The sequence below is a fragment of the Anas acuta genome, chromosome 6 (genome assembly GCF_963932015.1).
Source record: "Anas acuta chromosome 6, bAnaAcu1.1, whole genome shotgun sequence".
NCBI classification, from domain to species: domain Eukaryota; kingdom Metazoa; phylum Chordata; class Aves; order Anseriformes; family Anatidae; genus Anas; species Anas acuta.
Window position 1 is genome coordinate 8,913,866 of NC_088984.1, and position 26,040 is coordinate 8,939,905.

Below are 26,040 nucleotides of genomic sequence, written 5' to 3' on the forward strand. Positions count from 1 at the left end.
ATTCAGTAGGGAGAGCAGAATGTTATTCTGACATACAGCACAGGGATTCTCTGGAGAGGCCAATGAATGCAAGAGAAATATATGGGCAGGCAAGTTCCCCTGCAACAATCGTTACTTAGTAAGTAATGTACGAAAGATAAGAGCAATGCATTATGAGTCTGTCTCTAGTTTCCTAAAATAGATCAGTGTCTGCATTGCTTATGTCAGGTACAGTTTCATGTTGGGCTTTACAATTTTCTGGCTAATGTGAAAAAGAGGGTGGAAGGAATTCCTTTCATGTCAATCACAATTATTTACTGCCACTGTTTTTTTTTTTTTTTTTTTTTTTTTTCTTTTTTCTTTTCTTCTGTTTTGGACTGCTTTTAAAATGCCGCTAATTTAAAGTGATACTTTATAGCAAAAAGTTAAAACATTTGTTTGGGAAAAAAATAAAATATATATATATATTTCTGTTTATTCCCCTCCTCTTCCTACATGTTTTATACATATTCTCTCTCTTCCCAAAATCTTGTTCACTAAATTTTCTACAGATTTATTGAAAACATTATTGTCTAGAAACATTTTTGTTTGTTCTAAAACTGACTTTAGTTGAAAAACAACTTTTGCTGACCCCTCTCCATAAAAATATAATTGTTAATCTGATCACGGGTGGGTGGGAGTGTTAGAAAGTGTACTTTTTAAACATTTCTATGTCACTTTGTCTCCAAATATGAAAAAAAATCTGTTATTCCTGAGTCATTCGCTATATTGTGATAGATTCTTGACAGATGTACATATACCTCACACAATTTGTAGACATGAAAAAAATATAGAGGAAAGAGAAAAGTAGTTCTGTGTTTAAAACACAAGCTAAAATCTATGATTGCTAGTGTCCACAGTGCAGGACACATGCTATTAACACGTCATTGTCGTACGTTCATCCTAGCTGTCTGTCAAAACAAGATACAGATGTATGCTGTTTGTCACATGTTTCTTGTTTTCTAAAAAAAAAAAAAAAAAAAAAAAAAAAAAAAAGAGTACACAGCTATAGAGAAGGCTCTGATATTTTTTCTACTTTTTGTTTCGATCTGAAATGATTGATTTCAGTTTTTATTTAACATGCACAATATAACATACAGACAGGCTCTGGTGCAGTGATTACACTCTTGTTCCACCAAACACACCATTCCTTGGCCAGACAGATTAAAGATTATTTTTAGAAGTGCATAATTCATTAGCAGGATACTGGCTGGTGCAAAGGCTGTTCTGCATATCTGGACTCTTATGGAAGTCAAGGAAATGCAAAGACACCAGAGAAAAGGTGTGTGACTGAGTCAGAAATTCATGGGAAAAGAAAAAAGTAGAAAGTAGAAATCAGAGAATATATTCTGTTTAAAGAAAGCAGACATCAATAATAACAGATAATTTCCTAAGACCTTCAGTCTTGTTGATGAGTACTTCTGTAATCCATGGCTATCTCAAAAAGTTTAGGCAAAAGGTTAAGTTTGAGGACTGGCATCACTTTGTAGTGTAGACCTCAGAGATTTCTGTCCTCTGTTCATGGAAAAAGGTGTTTTAACTTCTCTGACTTTCCATATTGCTACTTTGTTAGTTGGAATTGCCCATGCATGTTGTCAGATCCAACTTCTCTACCACCTTAACATGCTAAGTGAAATGAGATAAAACTCAGCCAGAGAAAACATGACAATTGTAGCTGGTTGCCCTAATTCCTTCCCCACATCATTAATGTGCCATATCGGCCCAATTGCTCCAGCAATGGTCTTTTTGTTAAAATATACAGCATATTATTTCCAAGTAAAGAAAGTACACTTTACTGAGGTTAGGTCAGGCCTGAGCTGTAAGACACCAGAAAGGTGTTAGTGAAGCATTTTTGAAGAAAGCCAGGTAAAAAATACGTTTGAGCTCTGGGGCCTTATTTTTTTTTATTTTTTATTTTTTAGAGAAACTTTTTGGTTCCCTATATATTACAATAATGTGACTATCTTTAGCATTGTAATAAGACATACAAATCCAGATAGATTCATGAAACCTGCTCTAGTAAACAGCCAAAATTTGCTCTGATCTTTGGAGGATCTCTGTATTCCTTCTAGTGCCTGAGTGACATGCTGAAGAATGACGTGGGAACGTCACATAAAATGGCTCTTTTTTGACTCATCATGCTCTGTCTGACAGGCACCCTCTGTCTGTATTTGCAGCATGATAGCTGAGAACCTCATGGACGATGAAACCATTTAGCACTCTGCAGCATCCTTCACTCCAGCACTGTCTCCCCAGTAAGTTCTGCAAAGTTATAAAGCAGTTTATCTTGCATGTTGCCTTGGTGACACTCACTTGAGAGATCAGCAAGGCAGAGCTGTCAGTGTGAGTGATTGCACAAACTTTGCAAACTGATGAATACGCCTGGAATGCTGAAAATATTAAACTGTAGTGTTTAGTTAATCATAGTGCCAGAGGGGCAAAACCAGAATCAAGACTAATGTTGTGGTTCAGACGTCCTCTGTGGTAGGGAAGAGTTCAATTTACTGAGGGTGGACAGAAACGGAGATCAGAGCTCTCACCCAACCACCACTGCCATCCTTTATCACCCAGATGTTCAGCATCCAAACTTTCCCCTTTCCAACTTTGGGAGTTTCTGCATTGTAACATCAGTGTAAAAAACAAGTATCTCTGTGAGACAGATCTTCTGTTGCTCACACAACTGCGAAAATAGCGTTCTGACAACTGAATTTTTCAAAGCAAAAGTGAACGATCTACTTGTTATTGTTTGCACGATACATATTTCCCTGGAGGGCCTTGTGTTCAGCTCATCTGTTATTTAAAACTCCTGCTAAAATCAATGGGCACTCCAAGTGTGGAATGACTGCCAGAGCATCTCCAAATCTGAATAAGTAATTGCTGTTAATCATACACTAGGCTTCATGAAGAGCTGCTTTAATCAAATGATTTCCAATGGAGTTCACATTAGAAATATGCTTTCTTGTCATGCCATCAATATTTTGGAATATCAACAAATATTAGGAAGTTATATAATACCAAATGGTAAAAATACTAACTCCAGTTCAGCCTCCCACAGTCGAGGAATATGCCTTCGCAGTTTTTTAGGAGTTGTGTCTGTCTTGTGCCATCCATGAAGTTGAAGGTTACTAACAGCTAATGAAGTAAATTAGCTAAAGCTAGTGGGAACATTCACCTGAGTAAGGATTATCTTTCAGGTGGGGAATCAATACAGCTTAAATACTAATTCTTGATTTTTAATGGATCTTTTTCCATTCATCATGAAGACTAAATAAGTCTCTAGCTGAACTGTTTCAGTTCAAGCATGTATGTTACTACAGTTCTTCCCTATTTCATCAAAATATAAAACTAATTCTATTTATCTAATTAAAAAACAAACAAGAAGGTAACTAACCTGCTACTGATTGATTCTCTGATTTCATACCATAACACTCTATTTTGACTATATTGTTTTCTAGATGTTCCAGCTCTTTATTATTATTATTATTATTTTGTCATTTACCTAAAACGTACTTTCTGTATAAAGGAGTGCATGTACTGCAGATTGATATCTTTCAGGCTGCACCATGTACAATAAAAGGGTAGAGCAATAACAATACAAACATATGGTAACCAGATGTCAACCAAGCATGAAGTCAGGAAAAGGTCATATGTGGCAGCTTACAGCAGCTCAGCAAGAAACAGGAGAAAACAAACACGCTGACATTTTCTGGACACATTGTTCTGAACCCTTCAAAAATGCATATGAGACACAGTGTTGGCTCATGAATTTAATTTTCCTGTGCATTCACAGGAAAAATTCTTCTGAACTTCAGCCTGCTGATGAACTGAAATGGTGGTTCTGGTATCCAACAATGTGGTGCCTTGGCAGAGTGGCTCCCTGTCCTCTTGTAGCCCATCATACACAGTGCACTAAAGCTAAAGATTCCAAAGGTTAGAAAAGCTGTGTAGCCAGATGGCCTCCAAAGCAGCCCTCCCTTCCATTTTATAGGAATTGTGTGTTTTTTCTCTCCAACCTGCAACAGAGTCACTGAGGAAATATTTAAGACTTCTTCATTCAGCTTTAAAAGGTACCATTGCAGCAGGACAGACACTCATGCATTGGGGAAGAGGGGCTGATATCTGCTTTACCTAGCATCAAATGAATGTGCCAAATGAAACTTTGATTATTACCCATGTTTAATGCACTGGAATTCTCTGTGCTGCCGCCTCTTGGGGTGACAGTGTCTGCAAATCTGGTTACTGATTGCCTTGCTAACTTGCTTTGGTGAGCTCAGATGTTTTGCATTTTGTATGTGGAGAACAGATGGCAGTCAAGCCTTGAAACTGTATAGCTAGATTTTTCTGGATGCAAGCATTTCTAAATATTTAAGAACAAAAATTCAATGTAATGCATTCTCCCAGACTGTATAGCAGACTGTTGAGCAGTATCTCTTTATAAATTCAAATTACCATAGTATTTTCTTCTTACTTTGTATAGCTAATAGTACTCAAACAATTAACCCATGTTTACTCTTGGAAAGAACCAGTTTCATTTGGGCTTATTTATCTCATTCTAACCATTGGGTAGACAAAAGCAGTTGCATATTTGAATCCTTGTTCATCAGGAAAGAGAAGTTATGCATCTGTTCAGCATGGTGCTGTGTATATTACAACCCATGTTAGTGCTAGCTCAGGTATTTCTGAAATGCTCCCTAGTGCACAACATAAACTTAATTAACATTGTGCCAGCTCTTTATTGTGTTTTCACTTGTACAAAGGGACTACTAACTGTAATTTAGGTTTGCTGGGGTCTGTTTATTGACTTGCATAAATTAGTAAATCCTTAATTTTCTCAACTTTTCTATAATAATAATAATAATGAAAATAATCTTCCTTCTCCCCTCTTATGCACACCCTACAGTCTCCAAGGCCTTTATTTTTTGATAAACATAAGGCAGAAGAAAGTATAGAATGTGCCTTTTTCTCCTACACTGAAATTCTGTAGTGGTTACAGCATCATTTTCAGAAAATACATGAAATGATAGTAGTCCTGAAGCATCATAGTTTTACAGTCAGGAAAGATGAAACACCCCCATTAAGATATGGTGTTTCAAATTTGTAATGCTCAGCTAGAAATGAGAAAGGGATAAAATCCTCATTATGCTTGTGTTGATGAGTATTTTTCTGTATAATATGTTTGGTGTTATTTTCTTCTTGCACACAACAATATTGTTTTAATAATAAAATATATTTGAAGCTCTCCATTTACAACTTAAGATGAGGAAGTGTTGAAACATCAGACTACTAAGAATTCATAATTTTGCAATGGGTTTGTGAAGAAAGGGCACAGAGCCAGAAGGAGGTTCTGAATGATGTACTCCAGCCCTTTTCTACAGTTTAAACTTAAAAAAATTCTGACTTTAAATTAGCCAGATATATTTCTTCCTATCCTCCAAATAGAATTGTTGCAGATCTCATTGTCTTAGTGCTGAAGTTTTAGAGAATGATACTTATACGTAACTGGAGTTGGTAATGAAATATTTTAATTAATTTTTAAATTAAATCATTATCCAAGAGAAAAGAATTGCTACCATTGACTGACAAGAGAAACATCCTCTCCTATTCCAGCAGCAGAGCTTGTCTATGGAATTTTGTAAGAAAAGGGGAAGCACCGTAGCTACCCTACTCCCTGGATCCCAGAATTGATATAGACATAGGACAGTGAAATTCCCTGTTTGAATCTGTTATCTTCAGTAGTGCTAAAAAACACACACACACCAAGCATGTTAGTTTAAACTATGTTATATTTGTAAATCACCTACTCATCTTTCAAGGTCTATCAAGAAATGTCATCATTGTTGCGGAAGCTAAGTGGAAAAGTAAACGTGTTAACTTTAGGACATGACTCGCCATCTGGTTGTGCATAGTATTCGGTCAGATGGAAGGTTCAAAACCAAATATGTGCTGCTCATTCCCAGAGCTTGTGCTCAATCACTTAGAGGAACGTCTTTGTAGACATTACCAATATGTATGCTTTGTGGTCTTCCAAATACTCTTGTATTTCTCATTTTGCAGGTGATCGATGTGCATAGTTACACATGTAAGTGTCAGTCACTTATAATTTATGCTTTAAAAATAATTCACTATAATTCAGTTAATGGGGCCATATGTTGAGTCAGCACTTCAAACCTCTGTTTAATCTAAATTCTTCATTGTTAGTTCAAGCTATATATATATATATTTCACTGCCAACAAAAATATATATTTGGAGGCAGATATTCTACTGAAGTCATGCTGATTTAATGTCAGCTGAGAATCTGGCTTGCGATTCACATTTTTCATTCCTAAACCTTTTGGACTCAAACTAAGTTCTGTGGATGCAGTTTTAAATGCATTTTTAACCTGTATAATTTGGATCTGTAAAATCTGATGGTTTGAAATGCAGTTGAGCTGCTTGTGGACACTGGCTGCACAAGTACTATCTATTGATCTATTTAAAGTTGTTGCTTATTAAGGAAATATTTAAATTTCCTTTCATTCTTTCTAATGCATATAAAAATGGGCTTCTCATTCCCCTGTAGTTACATTCAAATGGGTTATCACATGATAACTCATTACAAGTTGTATAACAACACTCATCTATGTGTGCTGCACAGGGTAGCAGTGCAAAGTAGGGGACAGAGGACTTAGGGCTATGTTTACTCACAGCAAACCACCTAAGGCCCCACAAAAAGCTTTATTGGCATGGCCATGACATAGCATGCATTCCATATTGTCGCATTTATGCTTGATATTACCTTCAAGTCCTAGTTAGATGTGTTTTAGCAAGGTATAGCAGCATGGCCAATGCAAGCATGAGAGAGAACCTTAAACACTGTCTTCAGAACACAGGACAGTGAAATTAATTAAATTGATAGAAGACACTAAGACACTAGTTTTCTATACTTGCTATAAATACAATATCTTTATATGAATTGAGGCTAACCTGTAAGTTAAGACTGAACTTATAAATGCTTGAAATCCCTTGATTAGAAACTGCTGGCAATACTAAGATAATGCAAAGACGCACTTGTTCTATTGGGGGAAATAAGCATTTGAAAATAACAATAATGATACTTAGCACTGTATGCTAATTTTATCTCTTTCTTTCTCTCTTTCTTTCTTTATTAATTTACATAGAGTATTTGACAGCCATTGAAGAGGCTTAAAACTCTCTATAGCTTTTTATTTACTTTTTACATATATAGATATCAGTTTTATCAGTTTCAAATGTATTGTATAATCTGCTTTAACTTCAGGGGAGCTATTCCAGATTTGCTCCATGGTAACACACATGTTTTGCCATGTCTACCTATGTAGAATTGCAAGTCTTTCACAATTAATTCCTCTTTCTAAATGATGTGGTCAATCAGCAAAGCCAAGCACCTGAAATATAATTTTGAGGGATGCATTATTAAATTATTAACAGATTACAGTCATTATTAATTCAGTATAAAGTAATGTGTGAAAAGACTTGCAGTTACCTTGGAGGAATGAACAAATGTATTAAAACTGGCAAGAAAACCCATCAGTAAAACAGGTGATAATCAATCTTGAAGGAGTTTAACAAACGGCAACATCATGAAATGGATGTTGTCATATGCTGTAGACTTTTGGTGATGACTGCAGACAGATAGGGAAATAAAAGTTTATAACACAAATATGACATAAAAATCTTAGGAAGAAACTGGTAAACAGGAAATAGCATTTGAAAATAACATTTTTTTTAAATATATTTATATTATTTATTTTTATATCTTTTATATTTATAATTATATTTCTTTCCTATATTTTATGTTGATAAAAACATGAATGCACAAATACTATTTGAATAAACAAAATATGACGACACATCTCTCAGAATTTTAGGGTGAAAAGAACTAACTCTGTTCTTATAGTATTATTTTCAGTTTCAAATCCAGATTTTTGTTTTAAACTTTTTTTCACATATGGAAAAATATTTTATCTGTTGTAAATCATATTGTTGCTCCAAAACCAGAGCACTGAACAGACACGTGTAGTTTAATATTAATTTTATTGTCATATTTAAAACAAAGTGGGTGGCAACATTCCAAAAGACAATGTGGAATAACAAAACACCATCTATATAGACTGTCAAGTAGCAGGAGAGACTGGAACAAATCTACATCTAGTCAAGCTGAATTTCTTGACGATGTCCACTTTTGTTGCCATGTTATTGATCTTGAGGGTTGGTAGGATGTCAGTAATTGTCTTCTGGCATTATCTTTTTATGGTGTTTATTTTACTTTCTTTCCATGTGTTATTTCATTATTCTAATTAAATTCAGCTTGAAAAGCTATTAGTAAAAAAGATTATGTACATTCTAGCAATTTGTTTTTGGTATCTGTTCTCTGATTTGTAAATGTATTAGTATCGTGCCTTTGTTGTTCTAATGGCTTATTATTGTCATCTCACCATGGCATCATTTTAATTATGTATTAGGAGTAAGAAGTAAAAGATAAAAGGAAAAAAAAATCCCACAGATCAACTGTTCCTCAAGCCCATGAGAAATATGCAACTCATGGGACTTAAAAAAAGGTATAAATAACTTTTAAAATATATGTCAGAAGTCAGCTCTTCGGAATCCAGTAACTCCGTTTAACTCCACTGAAGTCATTGGAGTTACTGAATTGAAATTCTAGTAGAGGTAACCATTAATAGATAATGGCTTTTTTGTTGTTAAAGAGTACCAGTGTACTGTTTCTACTGCATCTGTTACTTCTTTCATAAAATAAATAAACCACACTACAAACCAATTTCAACTTTTTATTATTTTAAAGATTTATCAATAAAGATAAATTATATTATTTATTCTCTCCACCTGTGAGAAATAGAGATTTAAGTGTTTAGTAAAATCTTCCTGTTCTGTTTTAAGTTTTTAAAATTTAATTGCAGTGAAGCAACTAAAAGCCTCCATCTACACAAATATCTCAGAATGAAACACTTCATTCAAATTCAAACATTTTTTGTATATCTTTCTTTCGTACAAATAATATTCAATATGTAAAGTGCAATTACACAGCTTGCCACATTTTAGAATTTCCTTTAATGTTTCAGGTAGTCAGGTGTTATAGGGCATAAGAAAATGTAAGAGTGTGTGCCCAAATATACTATTGGGATAGAGGAATTAAACGATTTTTTTTTTTTTCCCTACCTTTGGCTACATGCTTTAAAAAGGAAAAAAAAAAAAAACACCTCAAAACCACCTCTCAAGAAAAGTTAATGGAGATCTTCACAGGAATATACTATTTTGAACAAATGTTGCAATATGGAGAAGGACAAATAGGATCTTACTAAATGTTTTACCTATTTTAATGTTAATGGTCGTATCATAGAGATGTTATGAAGAAAAATATAATATTGTGCAATATTGGAGAAAGTAAAGATGAAGCAAATCATTGTTGCCGTGTGATTTCTACCAGAAAAACAATCCATAAGCAGGAGAAGGAAAAATGTTGGGAGTGAGCCCAGACTGGAAGTGAACCAGGGAAGCACCACTGGGAAGAACAAAGAATTAAGCAAACAGGTTCAAGGAGGCTAACAGCAAAATGACAAGAGGCAGTGGTCACAGAGTATTGCAAAAGACATTCCAGCTGGACAGAATGGAAAAAAAAAAAAAAAAAAAAAAAAAAAGTAAATGCAGTGCAATCGATGCTGATGTGTTCATAGACTCAAAGACTTGTTTGAATTGGAAGGGACCTTAAAGCTCATCCAGTTCCAACCCCCTTGCCATGGGCAGGGTCATCTCCCACCAGACCATGCTGCTCAAATCCCCATCCAGCCTGGCCCTGAATGGGATGGGGATTCTCAGAGCAGCCTGTGCCAGGGCTCACCTCCCTCGTAGTAAATTTAGGGAATTAGTAAATAGGGAATTTCTTTCTAACGTCTAATCTAAATCTACCCTCTTTCAGTTTAAAGACATTACTCTTTGTCCTATCACTGCATGCCCTTGAAAAAAAGTCCCTATGCATCTTTCCTGTAGGCCTTCCTGTTGTCTCTAGGCCTTCCTGTTCCTTTTAGGTACTGCAAGACAGCAGTAAGGTCTCCCCAGAGCCTTCTGTCCTCCATCCTGAGCAGCCCTAGCTCTGCCTGCTTTCACAAGAGAGGGGCTCCAGCCTTCTTGTTATCTTTGCGGCACTTCTCTGGAATTACTCCAACAGGTCCATGACCGTCTTACTCTGGTGGCCCCAGAGCTGAATCATAGAAACACAAGGTTCAACAGGATCTACAAGATCATCTAGTCCAACTGTCCTCCTGTCACCAATACTGCCCACTAAGCTACAAAAACATATATCATAGCACCTTGTCCAGGTGCTTCTTGAACACCGCAATGGACGGTGACTCCACCACCTCCCTGTGCAGGCTGTTCAGTGCCTGACCACTCTTTGAGAGAAAAAGTTTTTCCTGATATCTAATCTATATATCTCCCCAGGCGCAACTTGTGGCCATTTCCTCAAGTTCTACCTATCATGAGTTAGAAGAGGAGAGGGAGAAGAGGCTGACTCCCTCCTCATCACAACCTCCCTCCTGGAAGTTGTAGAGTGCAATGAGGTCTCCCCTGAGCCTCCTCTTCTCCTGAGCCTCCTCTTCTCCAGATTAAACTAAACAAGTCTTCTCCAAACTTGTGCTCCAGGCCCCTCACCAGTTTTGCTGCCCTTCTCTGGACATGCTCCAGGGCCTCGATGTCCTTCTTGTAGTGAGGGACCCAAAACTGAACACTGTACTTGAGATGCGGCCTCACCAGAGCTGAGTACAGGGGGATGATGGAATCTCATGAGAGCAGACCAGAGAGGGAGAATCACCTCCCTTGACCTGCTGGCCACTCTTCTTTGATGCAGCCCAGGGTATGGCTGGCTTTCTGGGCTGCAAACATATGTTGCTGGCTCATGTTAAGCTTCCCATCATGGTTGATGATTGTACCCCCAGATCCTTCTCATCAGGGCTGCTCTCAATCCATTCTCTGCCCAGCCTGTATTTGTGCTTAGGATTGGTCTGACCCAGGTGCAGAACCTTGCACTTGACCTTGTTGAACCCCACAAGGTTTACACAGGCCCACCTCTCAGGCCTGTCCAGGTCCCTCTGGATGACATTCTTTCCCTCCAGCATGTAGACCACACTGCACAGCTTGGCATCGTCAGCAACCTTGCTGAGTGTGCAATTAATTTAATTCTCCATGTCTTTGACAAAGATGTTAAGCAGCACAAGTCACAACACTGACCCTTGAGAAATGCCATTTGTCACTGGTCTCCTATTGGACATTTGAGCCATTGACCACAACTCTTTGAATGCAACCATCCAGACAATTCCTTACCTACCAGGTGGTCCATCCATCAAATCAATGTCTCTCCAATTTAGAGACAAGGATATCATGTAGGACAGTGTCAAATGCATTATACAATTCCAGTAGAAGATACCAATTGCTCTTCCTTGTTGTCCAAAGAAGGTGTAAAAAGTGAATGTGGTGTATCTTATCCATGGGATAACATTTCCCACTTCTCTGCTGGCCATTCTTTTTTTTTTTTTTTTTTAAACCACTGTCCCATTGCCTCGTAAATTACCAATGTTAATGAACATTGATCTCATCTAAATTGCCTGAGGAGAGCAATGCTGCCCTAGATTAGCCTTCTGCATTACTTAGCAGTATAAGAAAAAGATCTGTCATGGGCAGTAATAAACATTAAAGAGAAAACAAACAGGACTAGGTTCCTAAAAAGCACTGAACACTTGCTTTATTAGAAATGGGCAGTTTAAGTACAAAACAAGCAGATAGACTCAAATACATGGAATACCCATTATAAGATAAGCAAAACTACATGTTTTCTTAAGAGGAGGATATTGTTTTCCAAGAGAACTGATTGAATAATATTTTAAAGCAACAATCATTTTATTACAGTTTTTCCAACAAAGTCCTTTAAGATCCTATAATGCATCAGTCAGCTGCAATGTACAATTACACCAGTGTGAATTATTGAATTGCATTTCTATATCAGAAGCTGCATTATTGATGTTTTCCTTGCCTTCCAGTTATAATCCAATGGCAAAGTGATATTCAGTGTGACACTGATCTACTAACTGCAAAGTCCTGCTCCGAGAAAAAGTTAAGGGTCATGGTATTGCTGCAGAAAAATAACACTCTGCAGAAAAATCACAACACCGTGACGTTTTAACTCACTTATGATTTTCAAAATCTCGTCCAATGCTTTTCAGATGCCTACTTATGGTTGCTCACTCTAAAATCCCTGTGTCTTATCAACATTTTTTGAAAATCAATCTTTTAAATTAAGTTTCAGTTTTTGTCACTGTCAAAAACAATCAGCTCTGATTTCTTCCATATGATTTATTTATATATGCACAGAATATGTGCAACACTCACCATTTGTGAAGTAGCTGTGACTAGGGCAAATCTGTTAGCACTTCTTTTGATGTGTAACTCCAAGTAGTTAGATTCATAAAATCTATGGATGGATGACTTACTTCCCAGATCCCATATTTTATTTATTTACATGTATTTTTTTAAATGATAATCCCTGCTACACTAAGTCAGCTAAAAAAAAAAAAAAAAAAAAAAAAAGATAAATGGTGTATAATGGGTTGCTTGATAACCACAAATTTGAAACTAACGCAAAGGCATAGATTCAGAATTTTATGCTTAAATTTCTGTTATCATTCTGTCTCACATCCGGATTCTCAGCTGATATAAAATAGGGTCGGTTCCTGCTGACTGTAAAAGAGTTCCGTTCAGTGGTACCAAATGAATGTTCAAGGTGGTTATAGATAAATTTTTATGCTTTCCATTTCTGGAACCATTGTGTACTTGAACAGACATTTCAGAAAATTACATTTTTCTAATGGTCATATTGATTCACTAACATAGAAGCACCACTTGATAATTCAGCATCCGTGGGACAGCAGGATATGTACTTGTGAAGATGTTCACACTTTATTGTTAAACTTAATAATAACTAAATGGTACATTAAGAAAAAAGATCTACATTTTGCTCTTCTGAACCTTTTTTTTTTTTTTTTCCTTTTTAATCACACAAGGTAATTAACATTTAGGAACATAAATATCATCACATCACATCTTCATTAGGGATTTAGTTAAAGAGCCAAACTCTCTAAGTAATAGGAAATGGGTATTGGGAAAAAAAAAAAAAAAAAAAAAAAAAAAGGTAAAAGAAAGAAAAGCTGAAGTATAATCAGGTCTACTTGTTAGTATTTTCAACATAACCTTGCTTTAAATTCTAAAGTAGTCTAGATTACATGTATGAAACAAACAAACAACAACAACAAAAAAATTAAAAAACAGTTAACCCACATCTGATCCAGCTAGATTACTTGAACGTTTCTGACCTCACTTTAAACTCTGCAGAAGAAGCTCAGATATATCACTAATATAGTTGTACCAGGGACTAATTCCTGTTTCTGCTTTATCCAGTCATTTTAGAAAGAAAAAAAAAAAAAAAAGACAGAAAGTGTTAGATTTATAGAGACCTGTCAAAGTCCTTTGTAGATACATTTAACGTGTGCAGTTTGGAGCTGCCAGTAATTTTTTTAAACGAATTAGTGGGCAATGGCTAAAAAACTAAGTCTATAATCAATTTTCCATGTGTGCCTAACTAGCCTAACTACTGATGATGCTATAGGGATTTACATATGAATCATGTTGAGAATGCATCTCATAGCGCTTCTGTCTAAAAGTCAAGATTTATTAATATATAATTAAATGAATACAAGAGAGAAATAACTGATTAGTGATATGAAACTGTAAATCATGGTCTGGTTCACAGAAAATGTACGTGAGCTGCTCCTATTTAAGGCCAGGGGAGTTCATAGCATTCCATTGAATTTCACTATGGAAGGACAAATAAATAATTTATTCTCTTAGCTGCTTAGAGAGGTTATAGTGATGTGGAGATCATGTTCTTCTCCCAAGTGCCAAGTGATAAGATGAGGGGAAATGGCCTCAAGCTGCAGCAGGGGAGGTTTATATTGGATATTAGTATAAATTTCTTTACTGAAGGAGTTGTGCAGCAAGGGAATTGAGTCCTGGGTAGACTGAATGTTGGGTCAGTTCAAGTTTTAAATATACTTGTGTATGTGTGTACAAACAAATATATATGCATAAGTCCAGGATGTCCAGTGTGAGGTCAGCCTTCAAACACAGACAATCATTGTACAATGTTGGTCACACTTCTGCAAATGTGGTTAAAAATTTGGCTATCCTGATGGGTGCCTCTAGAACACTGGATAGAACACTGGAGAAGACGCATTGAGAACTTGCTATTTTTTCCTAAGTTAAGCCAAACTTAGTTAAGTCTTCAATTCTCCTTAAGTTATGAGCAGTGAAAGAAAGATCCTGTAAAATAAGTAACATTTTATTTGGGAGCTGTTGCTAGATTTCTTTCTGTGTTGGCTGTAATTGATTGTTGTAATTTTTTCTGTTCATGTGAGGCAATTACAGTAGAAGATAGATACTTCTCTGGCCTTTTAAATTTAGATAGATTTTTTTTTTTTTTTTCCCATCTCCCTAGTGACTCTTCTCCTGTATACTCCTATTGGCTTATACACAGAATTTTCTTTTTTTTCTTTTCTCTTACAAGGAGACACTGGTAACTAAAATGCTATTTAACATAACTATTTTGAAGAATCAATAATTAATTAAATTAAAACAGAAGCAGTTTATGACTGTTTCTGCTGATAAATGTGGGTAAAATGCAGCTGAAGTGAATGGATTGACATAATTTACATGAGGAGAGATTTTGGCCTTGGTTTGCAGTCCTGAAAAGAAATGTGATGTTATGTTGTTCTTCCTCCTTGTAGTGACAGGAGCTTTCACAATAAAAATCTCTTTTAATTTATGACTTGCCATAAAAGACACTGCATGACAGGGTTCTCTGCTACTGTGGTCTTCTGCCAGGGACAGAGCTACCATTCATTATGCTTTACATTGTGGAGTCACTTATCATGTTTCTTACTCCACCAGTCTATCTCATTATTCTCCAGGAAAGCCATTTTAGGAACTGCTAGTAACTTACTCAAATTACAAATGGGTTTATGCCAGTTTTGGTTTTGAACAAGAAAACAGTCTTTTTTGACTTAGGAACATGGGGTTGTGCCACTTGATAATGCAATGTGACATAGTGGCTCATCTGAAGGTCAAGATATCCCTGCTGAATCAAAACTTGAAGTGGCATCATTGTATGCATTTGTTTTCTCAAATGAGTTCATACAGCCAGAAAGACAAAAAAAAAAAAAAAATCTAGACCGGTAAAGGGTCTCTTAACATTTCATTTTTTTTTTTTTTTTTTTTAATTATTATTTTTTTGGATAAAACAAATCCATTGTAGAAAATTCAAGCTTGGAAAGTACTGTTGATGACAATTTGGCATGGGATGAAAATGACAATGAATGAAGTGTGCAAATCTGTTTTAATGTGTACTGCACAAGCAAAGCCAAATATGTGTTTTTCTTGTTTTTAAATACTATTTGTTCTGTTTATAATGTCCTTGATATCTGGGAACTGAAATGGTTCTTTAACTCTTGTCTTTAAATTGCATGTGTGTCTAAGTTTGCCCAGCTGATAACTTCAATTGCAATATCATTAGCTTTATTGTTTACTTCAAAAAAATAAGTATGTATAGAAATGAAGCTTCCATGTGAATGTTCTGACTCTGCAAATTTTTTTTTTTGGAAATTAATAGGGGTAATATATTTTGAAAAAGATAGGAATAACAATACTTTGAACTTATTAACCTCTTTCATCTGAAATTTAGAAACATTAACTAATTAAGCATCACAATTCCACTGTGAGTTAGAAACATCGTAGTAAGCACTATATTTTCTTGACATTTCTACTATTAGAGTTATTCATTATGGTTTTAAGAAGGCATTATATTAGCTATTTAATAATGTATGACACCATTAACAAGCAAGTTGGGCTAGAAAGTGGAGGATACAGAAATAGAGTTTATCCATGTGAGTGAACCCAGGAAACAAACTGAATTAAAACTAAAAGCCAATTAACTAAACTTCCCCAACCCTCTGCATGGAAATTCTTATTGAGAAGTACCATAGTCACAACTGGAGCAGGAATAACTATGAGCTTCTATGTGGAAAATTTCTACTGTAGCTTGTTCTGAGTCCGTTTCTGGACTGTGACCATTAGGCAATGTGATAATGGAAATTACTGGAAAGTATAAAACATTTAAAACCAAATGAAAATATTTTTCCTTTTGCAGTGAAAATTTTGAATGTTATAAAAACAAAGTGCTTTAAATTTCAATTTAATTTTACTTAAACAGGCAGGAAAAGCACTTCAATTATTCCACTCTCCAGAGGGAAAAATATGAAGTGGGAGCACATGATTTTCATTCCACTACTACAGTGAACCTTATTGAACATTCCAATGTTTTTTGTTTGTTTGTTTTTTAATTTATTTTTTAAAAAAGGTATGATGAAAAAGAAAAATCACAATTGAGCAATGTGCTGGAGGATAAATGATCATTCAGAGCAGCATTGGGCAACAGCACTAAGCATGGCACAGTTTTGCTGTGAGACAGGCGATAATATTTGCAGGCAAGCTGAGCTGCAGTCTAGCATCAGAAAGAACATTTCAGAGAGCTGTGAAATGCTGTATTTGCAAAGGCTGGGGAGAGAGCAGGTTGGTGGTGTGCCAGAAAGATGTAATTTGTGCCAGGTTGTCAAGAGGTACCCAGAACAAGCATCCTTCTGCTGGGGGTGGGTAGGGAATTCTCTGGGTGCAAGAAAGAGGGAAAGGCAATGAATAAGCAGTGTGCTGGAGGGTATACGGGGATCATTACTGCACTTTGTCATGTCTGACTGGGGAGATCCTGAGAGTCTGACTATATTTTGAGTTCACTTTTCAAGATTTCAGCCGAGAAAAAGAAAAAGTTAACATATTCACTTTTTATAGTACAGAAACTACAACCAGTTGCCGTGATACTCCCTTAGTAATGCATTAAGAAGCAGAGTTCTCCATACTTTGTGCTGGGATCTTCCTAATCCACCAGGAGGTCAGACTCACTGGGAAGGTTTAACATACCCAGGGTCTCTTTAGCAATCTGAGCAGCAAATGCAAGGGAAGTTATGCTGTAGCTCTGGATTCGGGAAAATGAAGTGTCTGACTTCCCTCCTTGATCTCTGTTTCACAGATAAGCAAGCAAGCAGTGTCAGTGCTGCTTTCTTTTCCATTTAGTCTAGTACTCTGCTGCTCTTTCCAAAAGTCTCAGGAGACCAGACTGTTTAGTGGTAAAATGGATAGCTGAGATATAGAAAGAAACCCATGGTTAGCTCTCCATGGATACCCTCCCATGCATCACATGCTGCATTCTTTTTTTCCAGGCTTTTCCAAATAATCTTGGATGTAATCTGAGAAATTTCCATCACTAACTGCATGTGGTATATTGTTTTCTTCTTGTGGGTATAAGTAAAAGTCATGAAAAACTGCCAAGAGTTTAAAGGGAGGTGCACAAAGTCGCTTATCCTTGAAAAGTCTGTTTGAAAAGCTCAGCCATTCTTCTGATTTCGGAGGGCTTTGATGAGAAGAGGTGGAAAGGGGAAATTTATGGTAGGGGTTCCTAAGCACATAGTTAAATATATGTAGCCCAAGTGAAAAAGTGAGTAAGTTGTTGTACAGTATCCTGTAAAAGATGATTTCATCATGGCTGAGGGAGTCCATGAGGAAAACATTACTGCTGGCTTTCTTTATTCCTCCCTAGCTGTCTGATTTTCACAGCTGTTGGAGCCTACTGGCCCAGATGATCCTCTGCATCGCCCTGATACAGCCGTTCCTATTAGCAGTCTCTGCACAAACTAGCCTCTGAACTCCATCAGCCAGCTGTTCTATGAAAGTAGCGAAGCTACAAATATTAATGGATATAAGAAAAACAAGAGGTTAGAAGGTCCTCTTCTATATGATTCCTTAAGTCTTTGTGATATCACTATTAGCTAGAAAACTGCCTGCCAGTGATGTCAACCAGCCATGTGGTGGTAGAGGACGCGTTTTGAGGCATGAGATAAGGTTATGGCTCTGAAATCATTCTTAGCCTGACCTTACTCTGTCCTTAGATTTATAGATTAGAGCTCTGGTGGAGGCAGCATGGTTGCAATGCTAAAGACCCTTGAAAAGCTTTTAGCAGCTTGAATTCCACAGCCAATTTATTGCTGAGTAAAGCTTGGAGTTAGTAACAATGAAAAAAAAAATGGTTAATTGATTGAGAATATTGGTCTCTATGAGTGACTTGATTTTCACCACACTTAACTAATGGCAAAATTATATGTTAGAGGTACAAACAACCTGGGAAAAAAAGCGGTGTCTTTTTTCTAATATTTCTGTAAGGAAGTTATTCTAAGACTCTGCACATTGAAAACTGACTACATTTCAGCATGGCACCGCAAGCTGTCCTGATTTCAAATTCATACATTTCACTAACACAAAATAAATAAAGATTTTTACTTTTTCTATTGAACATGCAGGCACATTGCCCACCCCTGCTTCACACTACAAACTGAAATGCTTCAGCTATTTTAATACTGAAAGATGCCAGGCCAATCTGTGTGTTTCAACATTTTCTGTATCTGTTTCTCCTCCTGAGGAAGATTTGTCATGAAACCATTGGAACATAATCCAGGAGTCTGGATTTGAGATTTGAGCTCTGTCATAGGATTTTTTTGAGAAGTTGTGTGCTCCGTGTCTTTCTCTGAATCTTTGCTAAAGCTGCTGAAGATTTTAAGACTTTTTATTTATTTATTTATTTTAAAATATTGTATTAATAGTATTTTGTTTCTTTGTTTGTATGTTTTTAATTATTTGGGACATTCTGAATGCATTTATTTTAGTAACTTAAAAAGGTCCAGAGAACGTTCCTAACAGCTGGAAATCTACTACTTGTGCTGTTAAACTGTAAGGATGTGGTCTTGCTTACAATTTTGGTTCAGGCCAAATAATGCACTCTCAAATATGTCAGAGTCCGGTAGCTGGCATATAATAAGGCTTTTTGTCACTAGGCAGTTTGAATGTGGTTACTCTGGTTTGGAGGCTTAAAAGCACGGATGCAGGCTAATCACTGGCAAGGAATAATTATAGCCACTTTTAATTTAACAATTAAAATATTGCCTTGATTTTTCTGCATTAAATATATATACTTTTTTTTTTTTTTTTTTTTGACCTGAACGGACAACTGAAATAAGCCTAACTATCCATATTTAGATTTTCCCTATCTATCAAGTCTTCCTGCTTTTCTTATATTGGGTACCAAGTACCACAGAATGTTAGTTGGATCTTTCTCAATTCCAGCAGATTTAATCAGGGGTTAAATATTAACCTTGCAGAATTGTTGGCTACTGTCCTAGGAAAAAAATCACAGAAAATATATACACCTCTACCTGTTTTCTATGCCACAGTCAAACTGTATCACATGTTATTTTATTTAAGAGAGAAACTCACATCAATTCTTAATATGGAAAGTGTAGCAGAAAAGTCAATAGTTCTTGACAGATTTTTATGAAATATTGAGAAGGTAAATTTGTGAAGTGCTTTGAATTACCTATAAACTGAGGGTCTTCTCAGTGCATTAGAAAATATTTTGTCCAATGCTTACTAAAGTCAAGACCCTGGATGTCATCTACCCATCAGTCATCTGGGAATATCACTATTTAGTGATATACCCTCTCACTAAAGGAGAAATATCTTCTCATAGTATTAAACCAAACAATGTATGCAAATTAGCATTAATTAATTAATTAATTAGAACACTTACAAATTCTCCTAAATTTCTAAACATACTCATGTCACATGAGTAGACAGGCACAGATGGGCACACCATCAAGTTAAAATGTCTAGTTTGTTGAAGTAACGAAGGCAAGATTTGTTAGGCATGACTTCCATTCTTCATTTTATCCTTCTAAATGATCAGTTTTTGAATTGCTCTCTAGGATTGTACAAAATTTCCCTGAAAGTCTTTCAGTGACAAGTTAAAAAACTGTCAGACAGGAGAAATCTCTTTCCCAGGAAGATATTTGGGATGTCAGTAGTAAGCTCACATATCTTACAGGACATCATACAACAGGATTTGGATCTTGGCTGGCATATCTTTACTTTAAAACAAAAATAATATGAAAACAGTCCAGTCTTTGATTTCTAAATCATGATTGTAGATTTTGGTATTTGGATACTTCTTGAAGAGACAAGTAATCTTCTCAGTACAAGAAGGACATCAAGGCCCTGGAATGTGTCCAGAGAAGGGCTACGAAGCTGTTGAAGGGCCTGGAACACAAGTCCTCTGAGGAGCAGCGCAGAGAACTGGGGTTGTTTGGTCTGGAGAAGAGGAGGTTCAGGGCAGACCTCATTGCACTCTGCAACTACCTGAAAGGAAGGTGTGGGGAGCTGAGTGTCATCCTCTTCTCTCAGATAACTAGTGATAGAACAAGAGGGAATGGCCTCGAGTTGCACTGGGGAGGTTCAGGTTGGAAACCAGGAGAAATTTCTTCTCAGAAAGAGCGGTTAGGCATTGGAATGGGTTGCCCCAGGGGGGTGGTGGAGTCACCATCCCTGGTGGTGTTTAAGGGAAGGTTGGATGTGGTGCATACAGGTATGGTTTAGTGGGTGACATTGGTGGTAGAGGAATGGCTGGACCAGATAATCTTGGAGGTTTTTTTCAACCTTAATGATTCTATGGTTCTGTAATGTGGTATTTATTTAATGCGAGTGATTGAATGGGCACCACTCTGATTCTGCCTGTTAGCCTCCAAGTATAATGTTTTGACTTAAATTATTTTGCATGTAATCTGCTTGAGTTTGAACATATTTTTGTCAAATTAAATCTCTGAATGTTAAAATATATCAGGAATAAGAAGAAAAACATACAGAGCTGTGAAATAATTTCATATTAAGTCAAAGAACAGATATATACAGTAAATGTCTTAGCTACCGCTCAGAGATTGTACAAACTGACAAGAGACACCAGAATTTGATGAAAATATATACAATTAAAGAAAAGAGCCCAAGGCAGTAGTTACCTACATTCCGTGAGGATGTATGTAGAGATAGTTCAGGGGTTTGGGGCAAGTTTTTCATCAGAAAATGTCAGTTCATTACTACCAAAACTTTTGACAAAAAGGCATTGGTTTTGATGAAACTTCCATTGGGGAAAGTATTTAAACTCTAATATAAAATTTCTGTAAAAAGAATGCAGTAGCTACCTTAAACGCGAACAATAGGGTAGTCATATATTTTATATTATTCACTCACAACTGTGAACACTTGCACAGATGACATGAACAAATACACACTTAGGTAACTTGTTTTTATTTCTAATTCACTCGATCTTTATTTTTTTTTTTCTGACAAAATATAGATATTCCCTCTGCAAATGTGAAATTTAACAAGAGGATATGAGCTACATTAAAGCTTCTGAATATTAGGTAACTACAAAAAAAAACAAACAAAACAAAACAAAACAAACAAACAAACAAAAAAAAAACAACAAAAAATGGCTTAGGTAAAAATCAGGTTTGCAGAATCAAGAACATTCTACAGAGGAACCTAAGAGAGGCTAAAGGACCTTGTTCATAGAGGTTTTTAACTATTAGCTGAAAACAATGATTCAGAGTTGTTGAGTGGAGGTAGAAAAAATAAAAGAACTGAAAGTAAGGAGTGGCTTTCAGATTTCAATTTAAATAAAACAGGAATGAAACTAGGAAGAGCAGGAGCAGACCAATCCCAACAAAGAGATGTACCAAAAGCAGAAATCCCTGTAGTGATCTTTTTGCTTGGTCTTGTTTGAGTTTTATTTTTAACTTTTTTTTTTTTTTTTTTAATGAAAGGGAAAGTACAAAATACAATCAAAGCAGATATTATGTAAAAAGAAATGCATTTTTTCTACATATTTGCTAATATGGCTTTATTCTGAACTGAAGCTAAGACCCACTTCAGTGAGATTTTGTAAACAAACATGAAGATAGTGTCTGTACTGGAAAGCTTCAGTTATATCTATAGAAAAGAGTCAAGGTGTTACAGCAATATTCAGTGATTCATATATTTCAAGCCAACAGCAAAAATGGAACTTTATCATAGAGCTCTTGATCTTTGTTTCAGTGCTTTTGTCTAGTAGAAAACCATCATTGCTTAATTTCACTGTTACTGCCTGTATCTGTGAGTGACCAAATCTCTCTGACTCTGATCTATGACTGCAAGTAAGATCAGGCATGTGATACTGCAAATCAGATCTGTTACAGGTCACTTCTCCCCCAGTGCTACCCATCTTTTTAGCACTTGTTACTATACACCTGCATTCTTCCAACATGACACAATGCTTCATTCCTACATTAGTTGTATACATTTTATAGGCTGTGCCAGTTGTTTATTGTTCTTATACACCTTGTGTGTCTGAACCCTTGATATTGCTAGCAAGATTATAAAGAATCATACATTGAAGCTCCATGGTACAGTGGCTCTGGGCTCAAACTGTATTTGGGAATAACACACAGTCTCAACTGTTTTCCATCATGTCAAGGCAGTAGCCACCTGGCAGTGGTTAATTAATTATGCAGGGTTAATTAAAGCTAATGGTGACTCCTGTCTTTTTGCAAACCTTGATGTGTGTCAGTGTGATATGGACCTTTATGAATATAGCCTATATTTTTATAGTGTTCCATAACAATATTAGTAGCAAAGAATCAAAGTTAATTAACTGGTAGTGGTGATGTTTATCTCTTAGTAAACAACACAAAAGCTTTCAGTAAAAACATCCTAAGTTTAGAAATTTCTGAGAACAATGATAATCTCTGCTTTTATACTATCCAATATAGAAATTTAACAACAGCTATCAGTCCTACCCCTCACCAGATTATGATTTATTCACCACATGGAAGGAAAAAATAGTATTTCATGCATGTTTCATAACTGAAGCTGTGTGCAAGGGGATACAGAGCTGTGACAGCCTGCCAAAGTGATTCTGGTGGGTTTCTACCACTTGCAAACCTTAAGACCACCCTCAGCAGGTTATCTTTTCTAAGACATTAATGAGTCTCGTCATCCCAAATTCTCCGTGGGATATTGCCCAACTTTAAATTGAACAATTTATTTAAAAACCAACATTTTGGTTTGGTTTGGTTTGGTTTTTCTTTGTTGGTTTTGCAAAGCTAAGGTGCAAGGTATCATGTTAAGTCTGTTTGCACTTGTGCTTTTTTGTATGTAGGGGAATTAATGAGCTCCTTTTTGATTTGTTTTGTTTTTGTTTGTCTGTGTAATTTTTTAAGTTATAATTCTCAAACTTTGTGAGAGGAATTTTAATTTTATTTGGTTTGGTTTTCTTCTAGTTTCAGTTTGATATTTTTAAAGAAAAAGAGGATGACTTTTAAGGACTTCCCTCTATTGGGAAATGACTGGCCATTTTACCTCTTAGGTGGTTTAGTAATTGCAGTAGAACTGAGACCTAAACATGGAAAAGTGAGTTCAGTAGCTACTGGAGATGGTTCAGAACTTCATCAAAATAACTAAATAAATAAGTGCTTTGGAGAGTATTGCTTAACTCTTCAAGATATACTTTCCTGTTTTGGCTCTCTTTGTGTTCCAGTAGACTCGAAAAAGTGTAAAAAGTTTCATCCTCAAAGTTATCAATGAGTATTTGCCTTCCTAAAGTTTTCTCTTTGTGTACACTTAGTAAAAACAGGGAGGTCTGCAAATAATTTAGCTAAACAATCAAGCTGTTTGTTGCTTCACCAAACTGAAGCAGATCCACACAATTGTGAATTAAGTTCCTATAAGCATCAGTTGCTAGACAATAGACCTTGCTAATGACTGTTGCAGGGGAATTTGCCCTTCAGAATATGAATTATTCCTTTCACTATTGCCAAAATACCTAAAATATCTGTTGAAGAAACAGTGATGTCTTGAAATTTAACATTATGAAAATGTACTTTTGGCAAACAGGGACAGAACTGATGGATGATTGAAGAATGAGGTAGATATTACCAGTTGATACTGGAACAAATTTAAAAGAAATAGTAGTAGCAGCAAAAGCTTGCACAAAATTTCTGTTTGGGTTACTGGCAGATTTTTTTTTTTAACTTTTGTTTAAATTGCATAGCTATTTTTTTTCCTCATTCATTCTCCCTTGTTAACGCCTGGTTGGGTAGCCTTTAATGCTTCTCTGGACATTTTTTACTTAAGCTTTGTTTTTTGCCTGGCTGGGCAGCAGCCTTTTATGCTGCTGTGGGTAATCTTTACTCAGAATTCCCAAATGATGGTTCTCACTGACTAGCTGATTGCATTGATTTTGCTAACTGTGTGGTCATTCTACTGTACATCTGGTAATAAGGGGATGAAACAACCCTGGATTTTGGATGTAAGTATGTGGAAACATTTCCATGCACACCCATCCTCTCTCACCCACTCACCCATACACCTGCACACATCCTTTGTATTTGTTCAAAGCAGTTGATCTGAGAATTAATACATGCCCTATGTGTTAATTATCTTTAGGTAGGGTGTATTTCTTTTAGGTATTTATATCAATAATCTTATGAAGCCCTACACTCCAGGTTTGCTGCTCATTAGCCTGCACCTGGACAGTTCTCCCAGGGCTTGGGATTGATAGGCAGTTGGCATTCTGTGGTGAGTAAAGGGCAGCATGTATTTGATGTATTTGCTTTTCCCCAGAAATGGAGCAGAGATCAAATTATAGCCACTTCTCAGCTACTCAGTTATTCCCTGGGGAAACCGAGCCCTGCTCTTTTTTTCCATCAAAGCCCTACCTACTCCCTTCCGTACACACAGAAGGCAGCAGTTTGGACAAAGGTGCCTCTCACAAAGCTCTCTGTTTCTTTCTTCCCCTATTTAGCTAAACAGGTAGATTCACAACTGGCCCTTGGATATCCTATTCACACCATGGCCATGTTATATATTCAGTAGGCACTCAGTCCTGCAATCCCCACAAGGCACAGAGCAGTTACTGTGGGGCATGCATGGAGAAGGGTTTTTGCTTTAATGTCCATTTAATGAGCAAACATCAACTTAAATGAAGTCTCTCTTCCAGATTGTTGTTCACACTTAATTAGGGACTTTCTCTTCCATTTTCTTAATTTGCTTTTAACTTGCTCAAGTCTTTTGAAGTTTGCTGACATGCAAATGGTGGAATTCATCTTCTTTGAAGATCAAGGCTGCTCATTTTACCTCTGTTCTACATATGAAAACAAACCTTATTTACTTCAGTTTTAATATGAAGTGTCTGCGCTGCCTATCATGTCTTTTCTCTTATTTTCTAATTTTTTACTGAAGGACAAAGAAACTGGAAAAAGAATTTATCTTCCTTTATTAACTTTAAAACACATTTGTGATTATTTGCAAAGTCTTTGAAGAACCTCACCCACAATCTGCTCTTTAATACAATTTATTTTACTCTACTCTTCATATGAACAGGAGCATTATACTAAGGTTTCTGTACACAGCATCTCAGCTGTTGTTTGTTAGAATCCTGGCCATTGAAATATTTCCTCTGGGGAAAAAGCTAGGTGCAAAAAATGTCACAGGCTTCAAAAACAAACAAAAACTGGAGAAAGAATAGGTCAGACTTTGTTTTGACCAGCTAGAGAAGATAGGACTTGGCTGTACTTGTAAGATTTTACTTTAAAAAAGGATGAATTGTGGTATACATATGCATTAAAAGCTGGGTAGCAAAGATTGTGTTTAAATCCCTGAAGCTCTGAAGGTCTGTTGTACATGCTCAACTTTTTCTTGAAGGGGTGGAAACAGATGGGCTTTTCTTTGGCTGCATTTAATGTACTGGCAAGAATGTACACGGTGGGTACAACTGGAACTAAGAGCCTGAATAAATTGGTCTGTATTCTTTCCTCCTAATTATTTAGTGTAATAAGTTCTATCAGGTAAAAGTTTATCTAATTATTTAAGATTTGACAAATACTGTAAGGAACAAAGCTGTCTGAATAAAATTATGAGGCACA

At 36.2% G+C, this 26,040-nt stretch overlaps 1 long non-coding RNA gene across 10 annotated transcripts in view; it reads left to right on the forward strand.

The window, feature by feature from the left end:
* The window catches only part of LOC137858904 (uncharacterized), a 296,077-nt gene that overhangs the window by 233,434 nt on the left and 36,603 nt on the right, over positions 1–26,040 (forward strand). Inside the window, exon 5 of one of the 10 annotated variants that reach the window (XR_011098070.1) lies at positions 2,196–2,273. The exons of the other annotated variants lie outside the window; for them this stretch is intronic. This is a non-coding gene — a long non-coding RNA (uncharacterized lncRNA). The remainder of the gene's footprint in view (positions 1–2,195; positions 2,274–26,040) is intronic. 10 annotated transcript variants of the gene reach the window in all.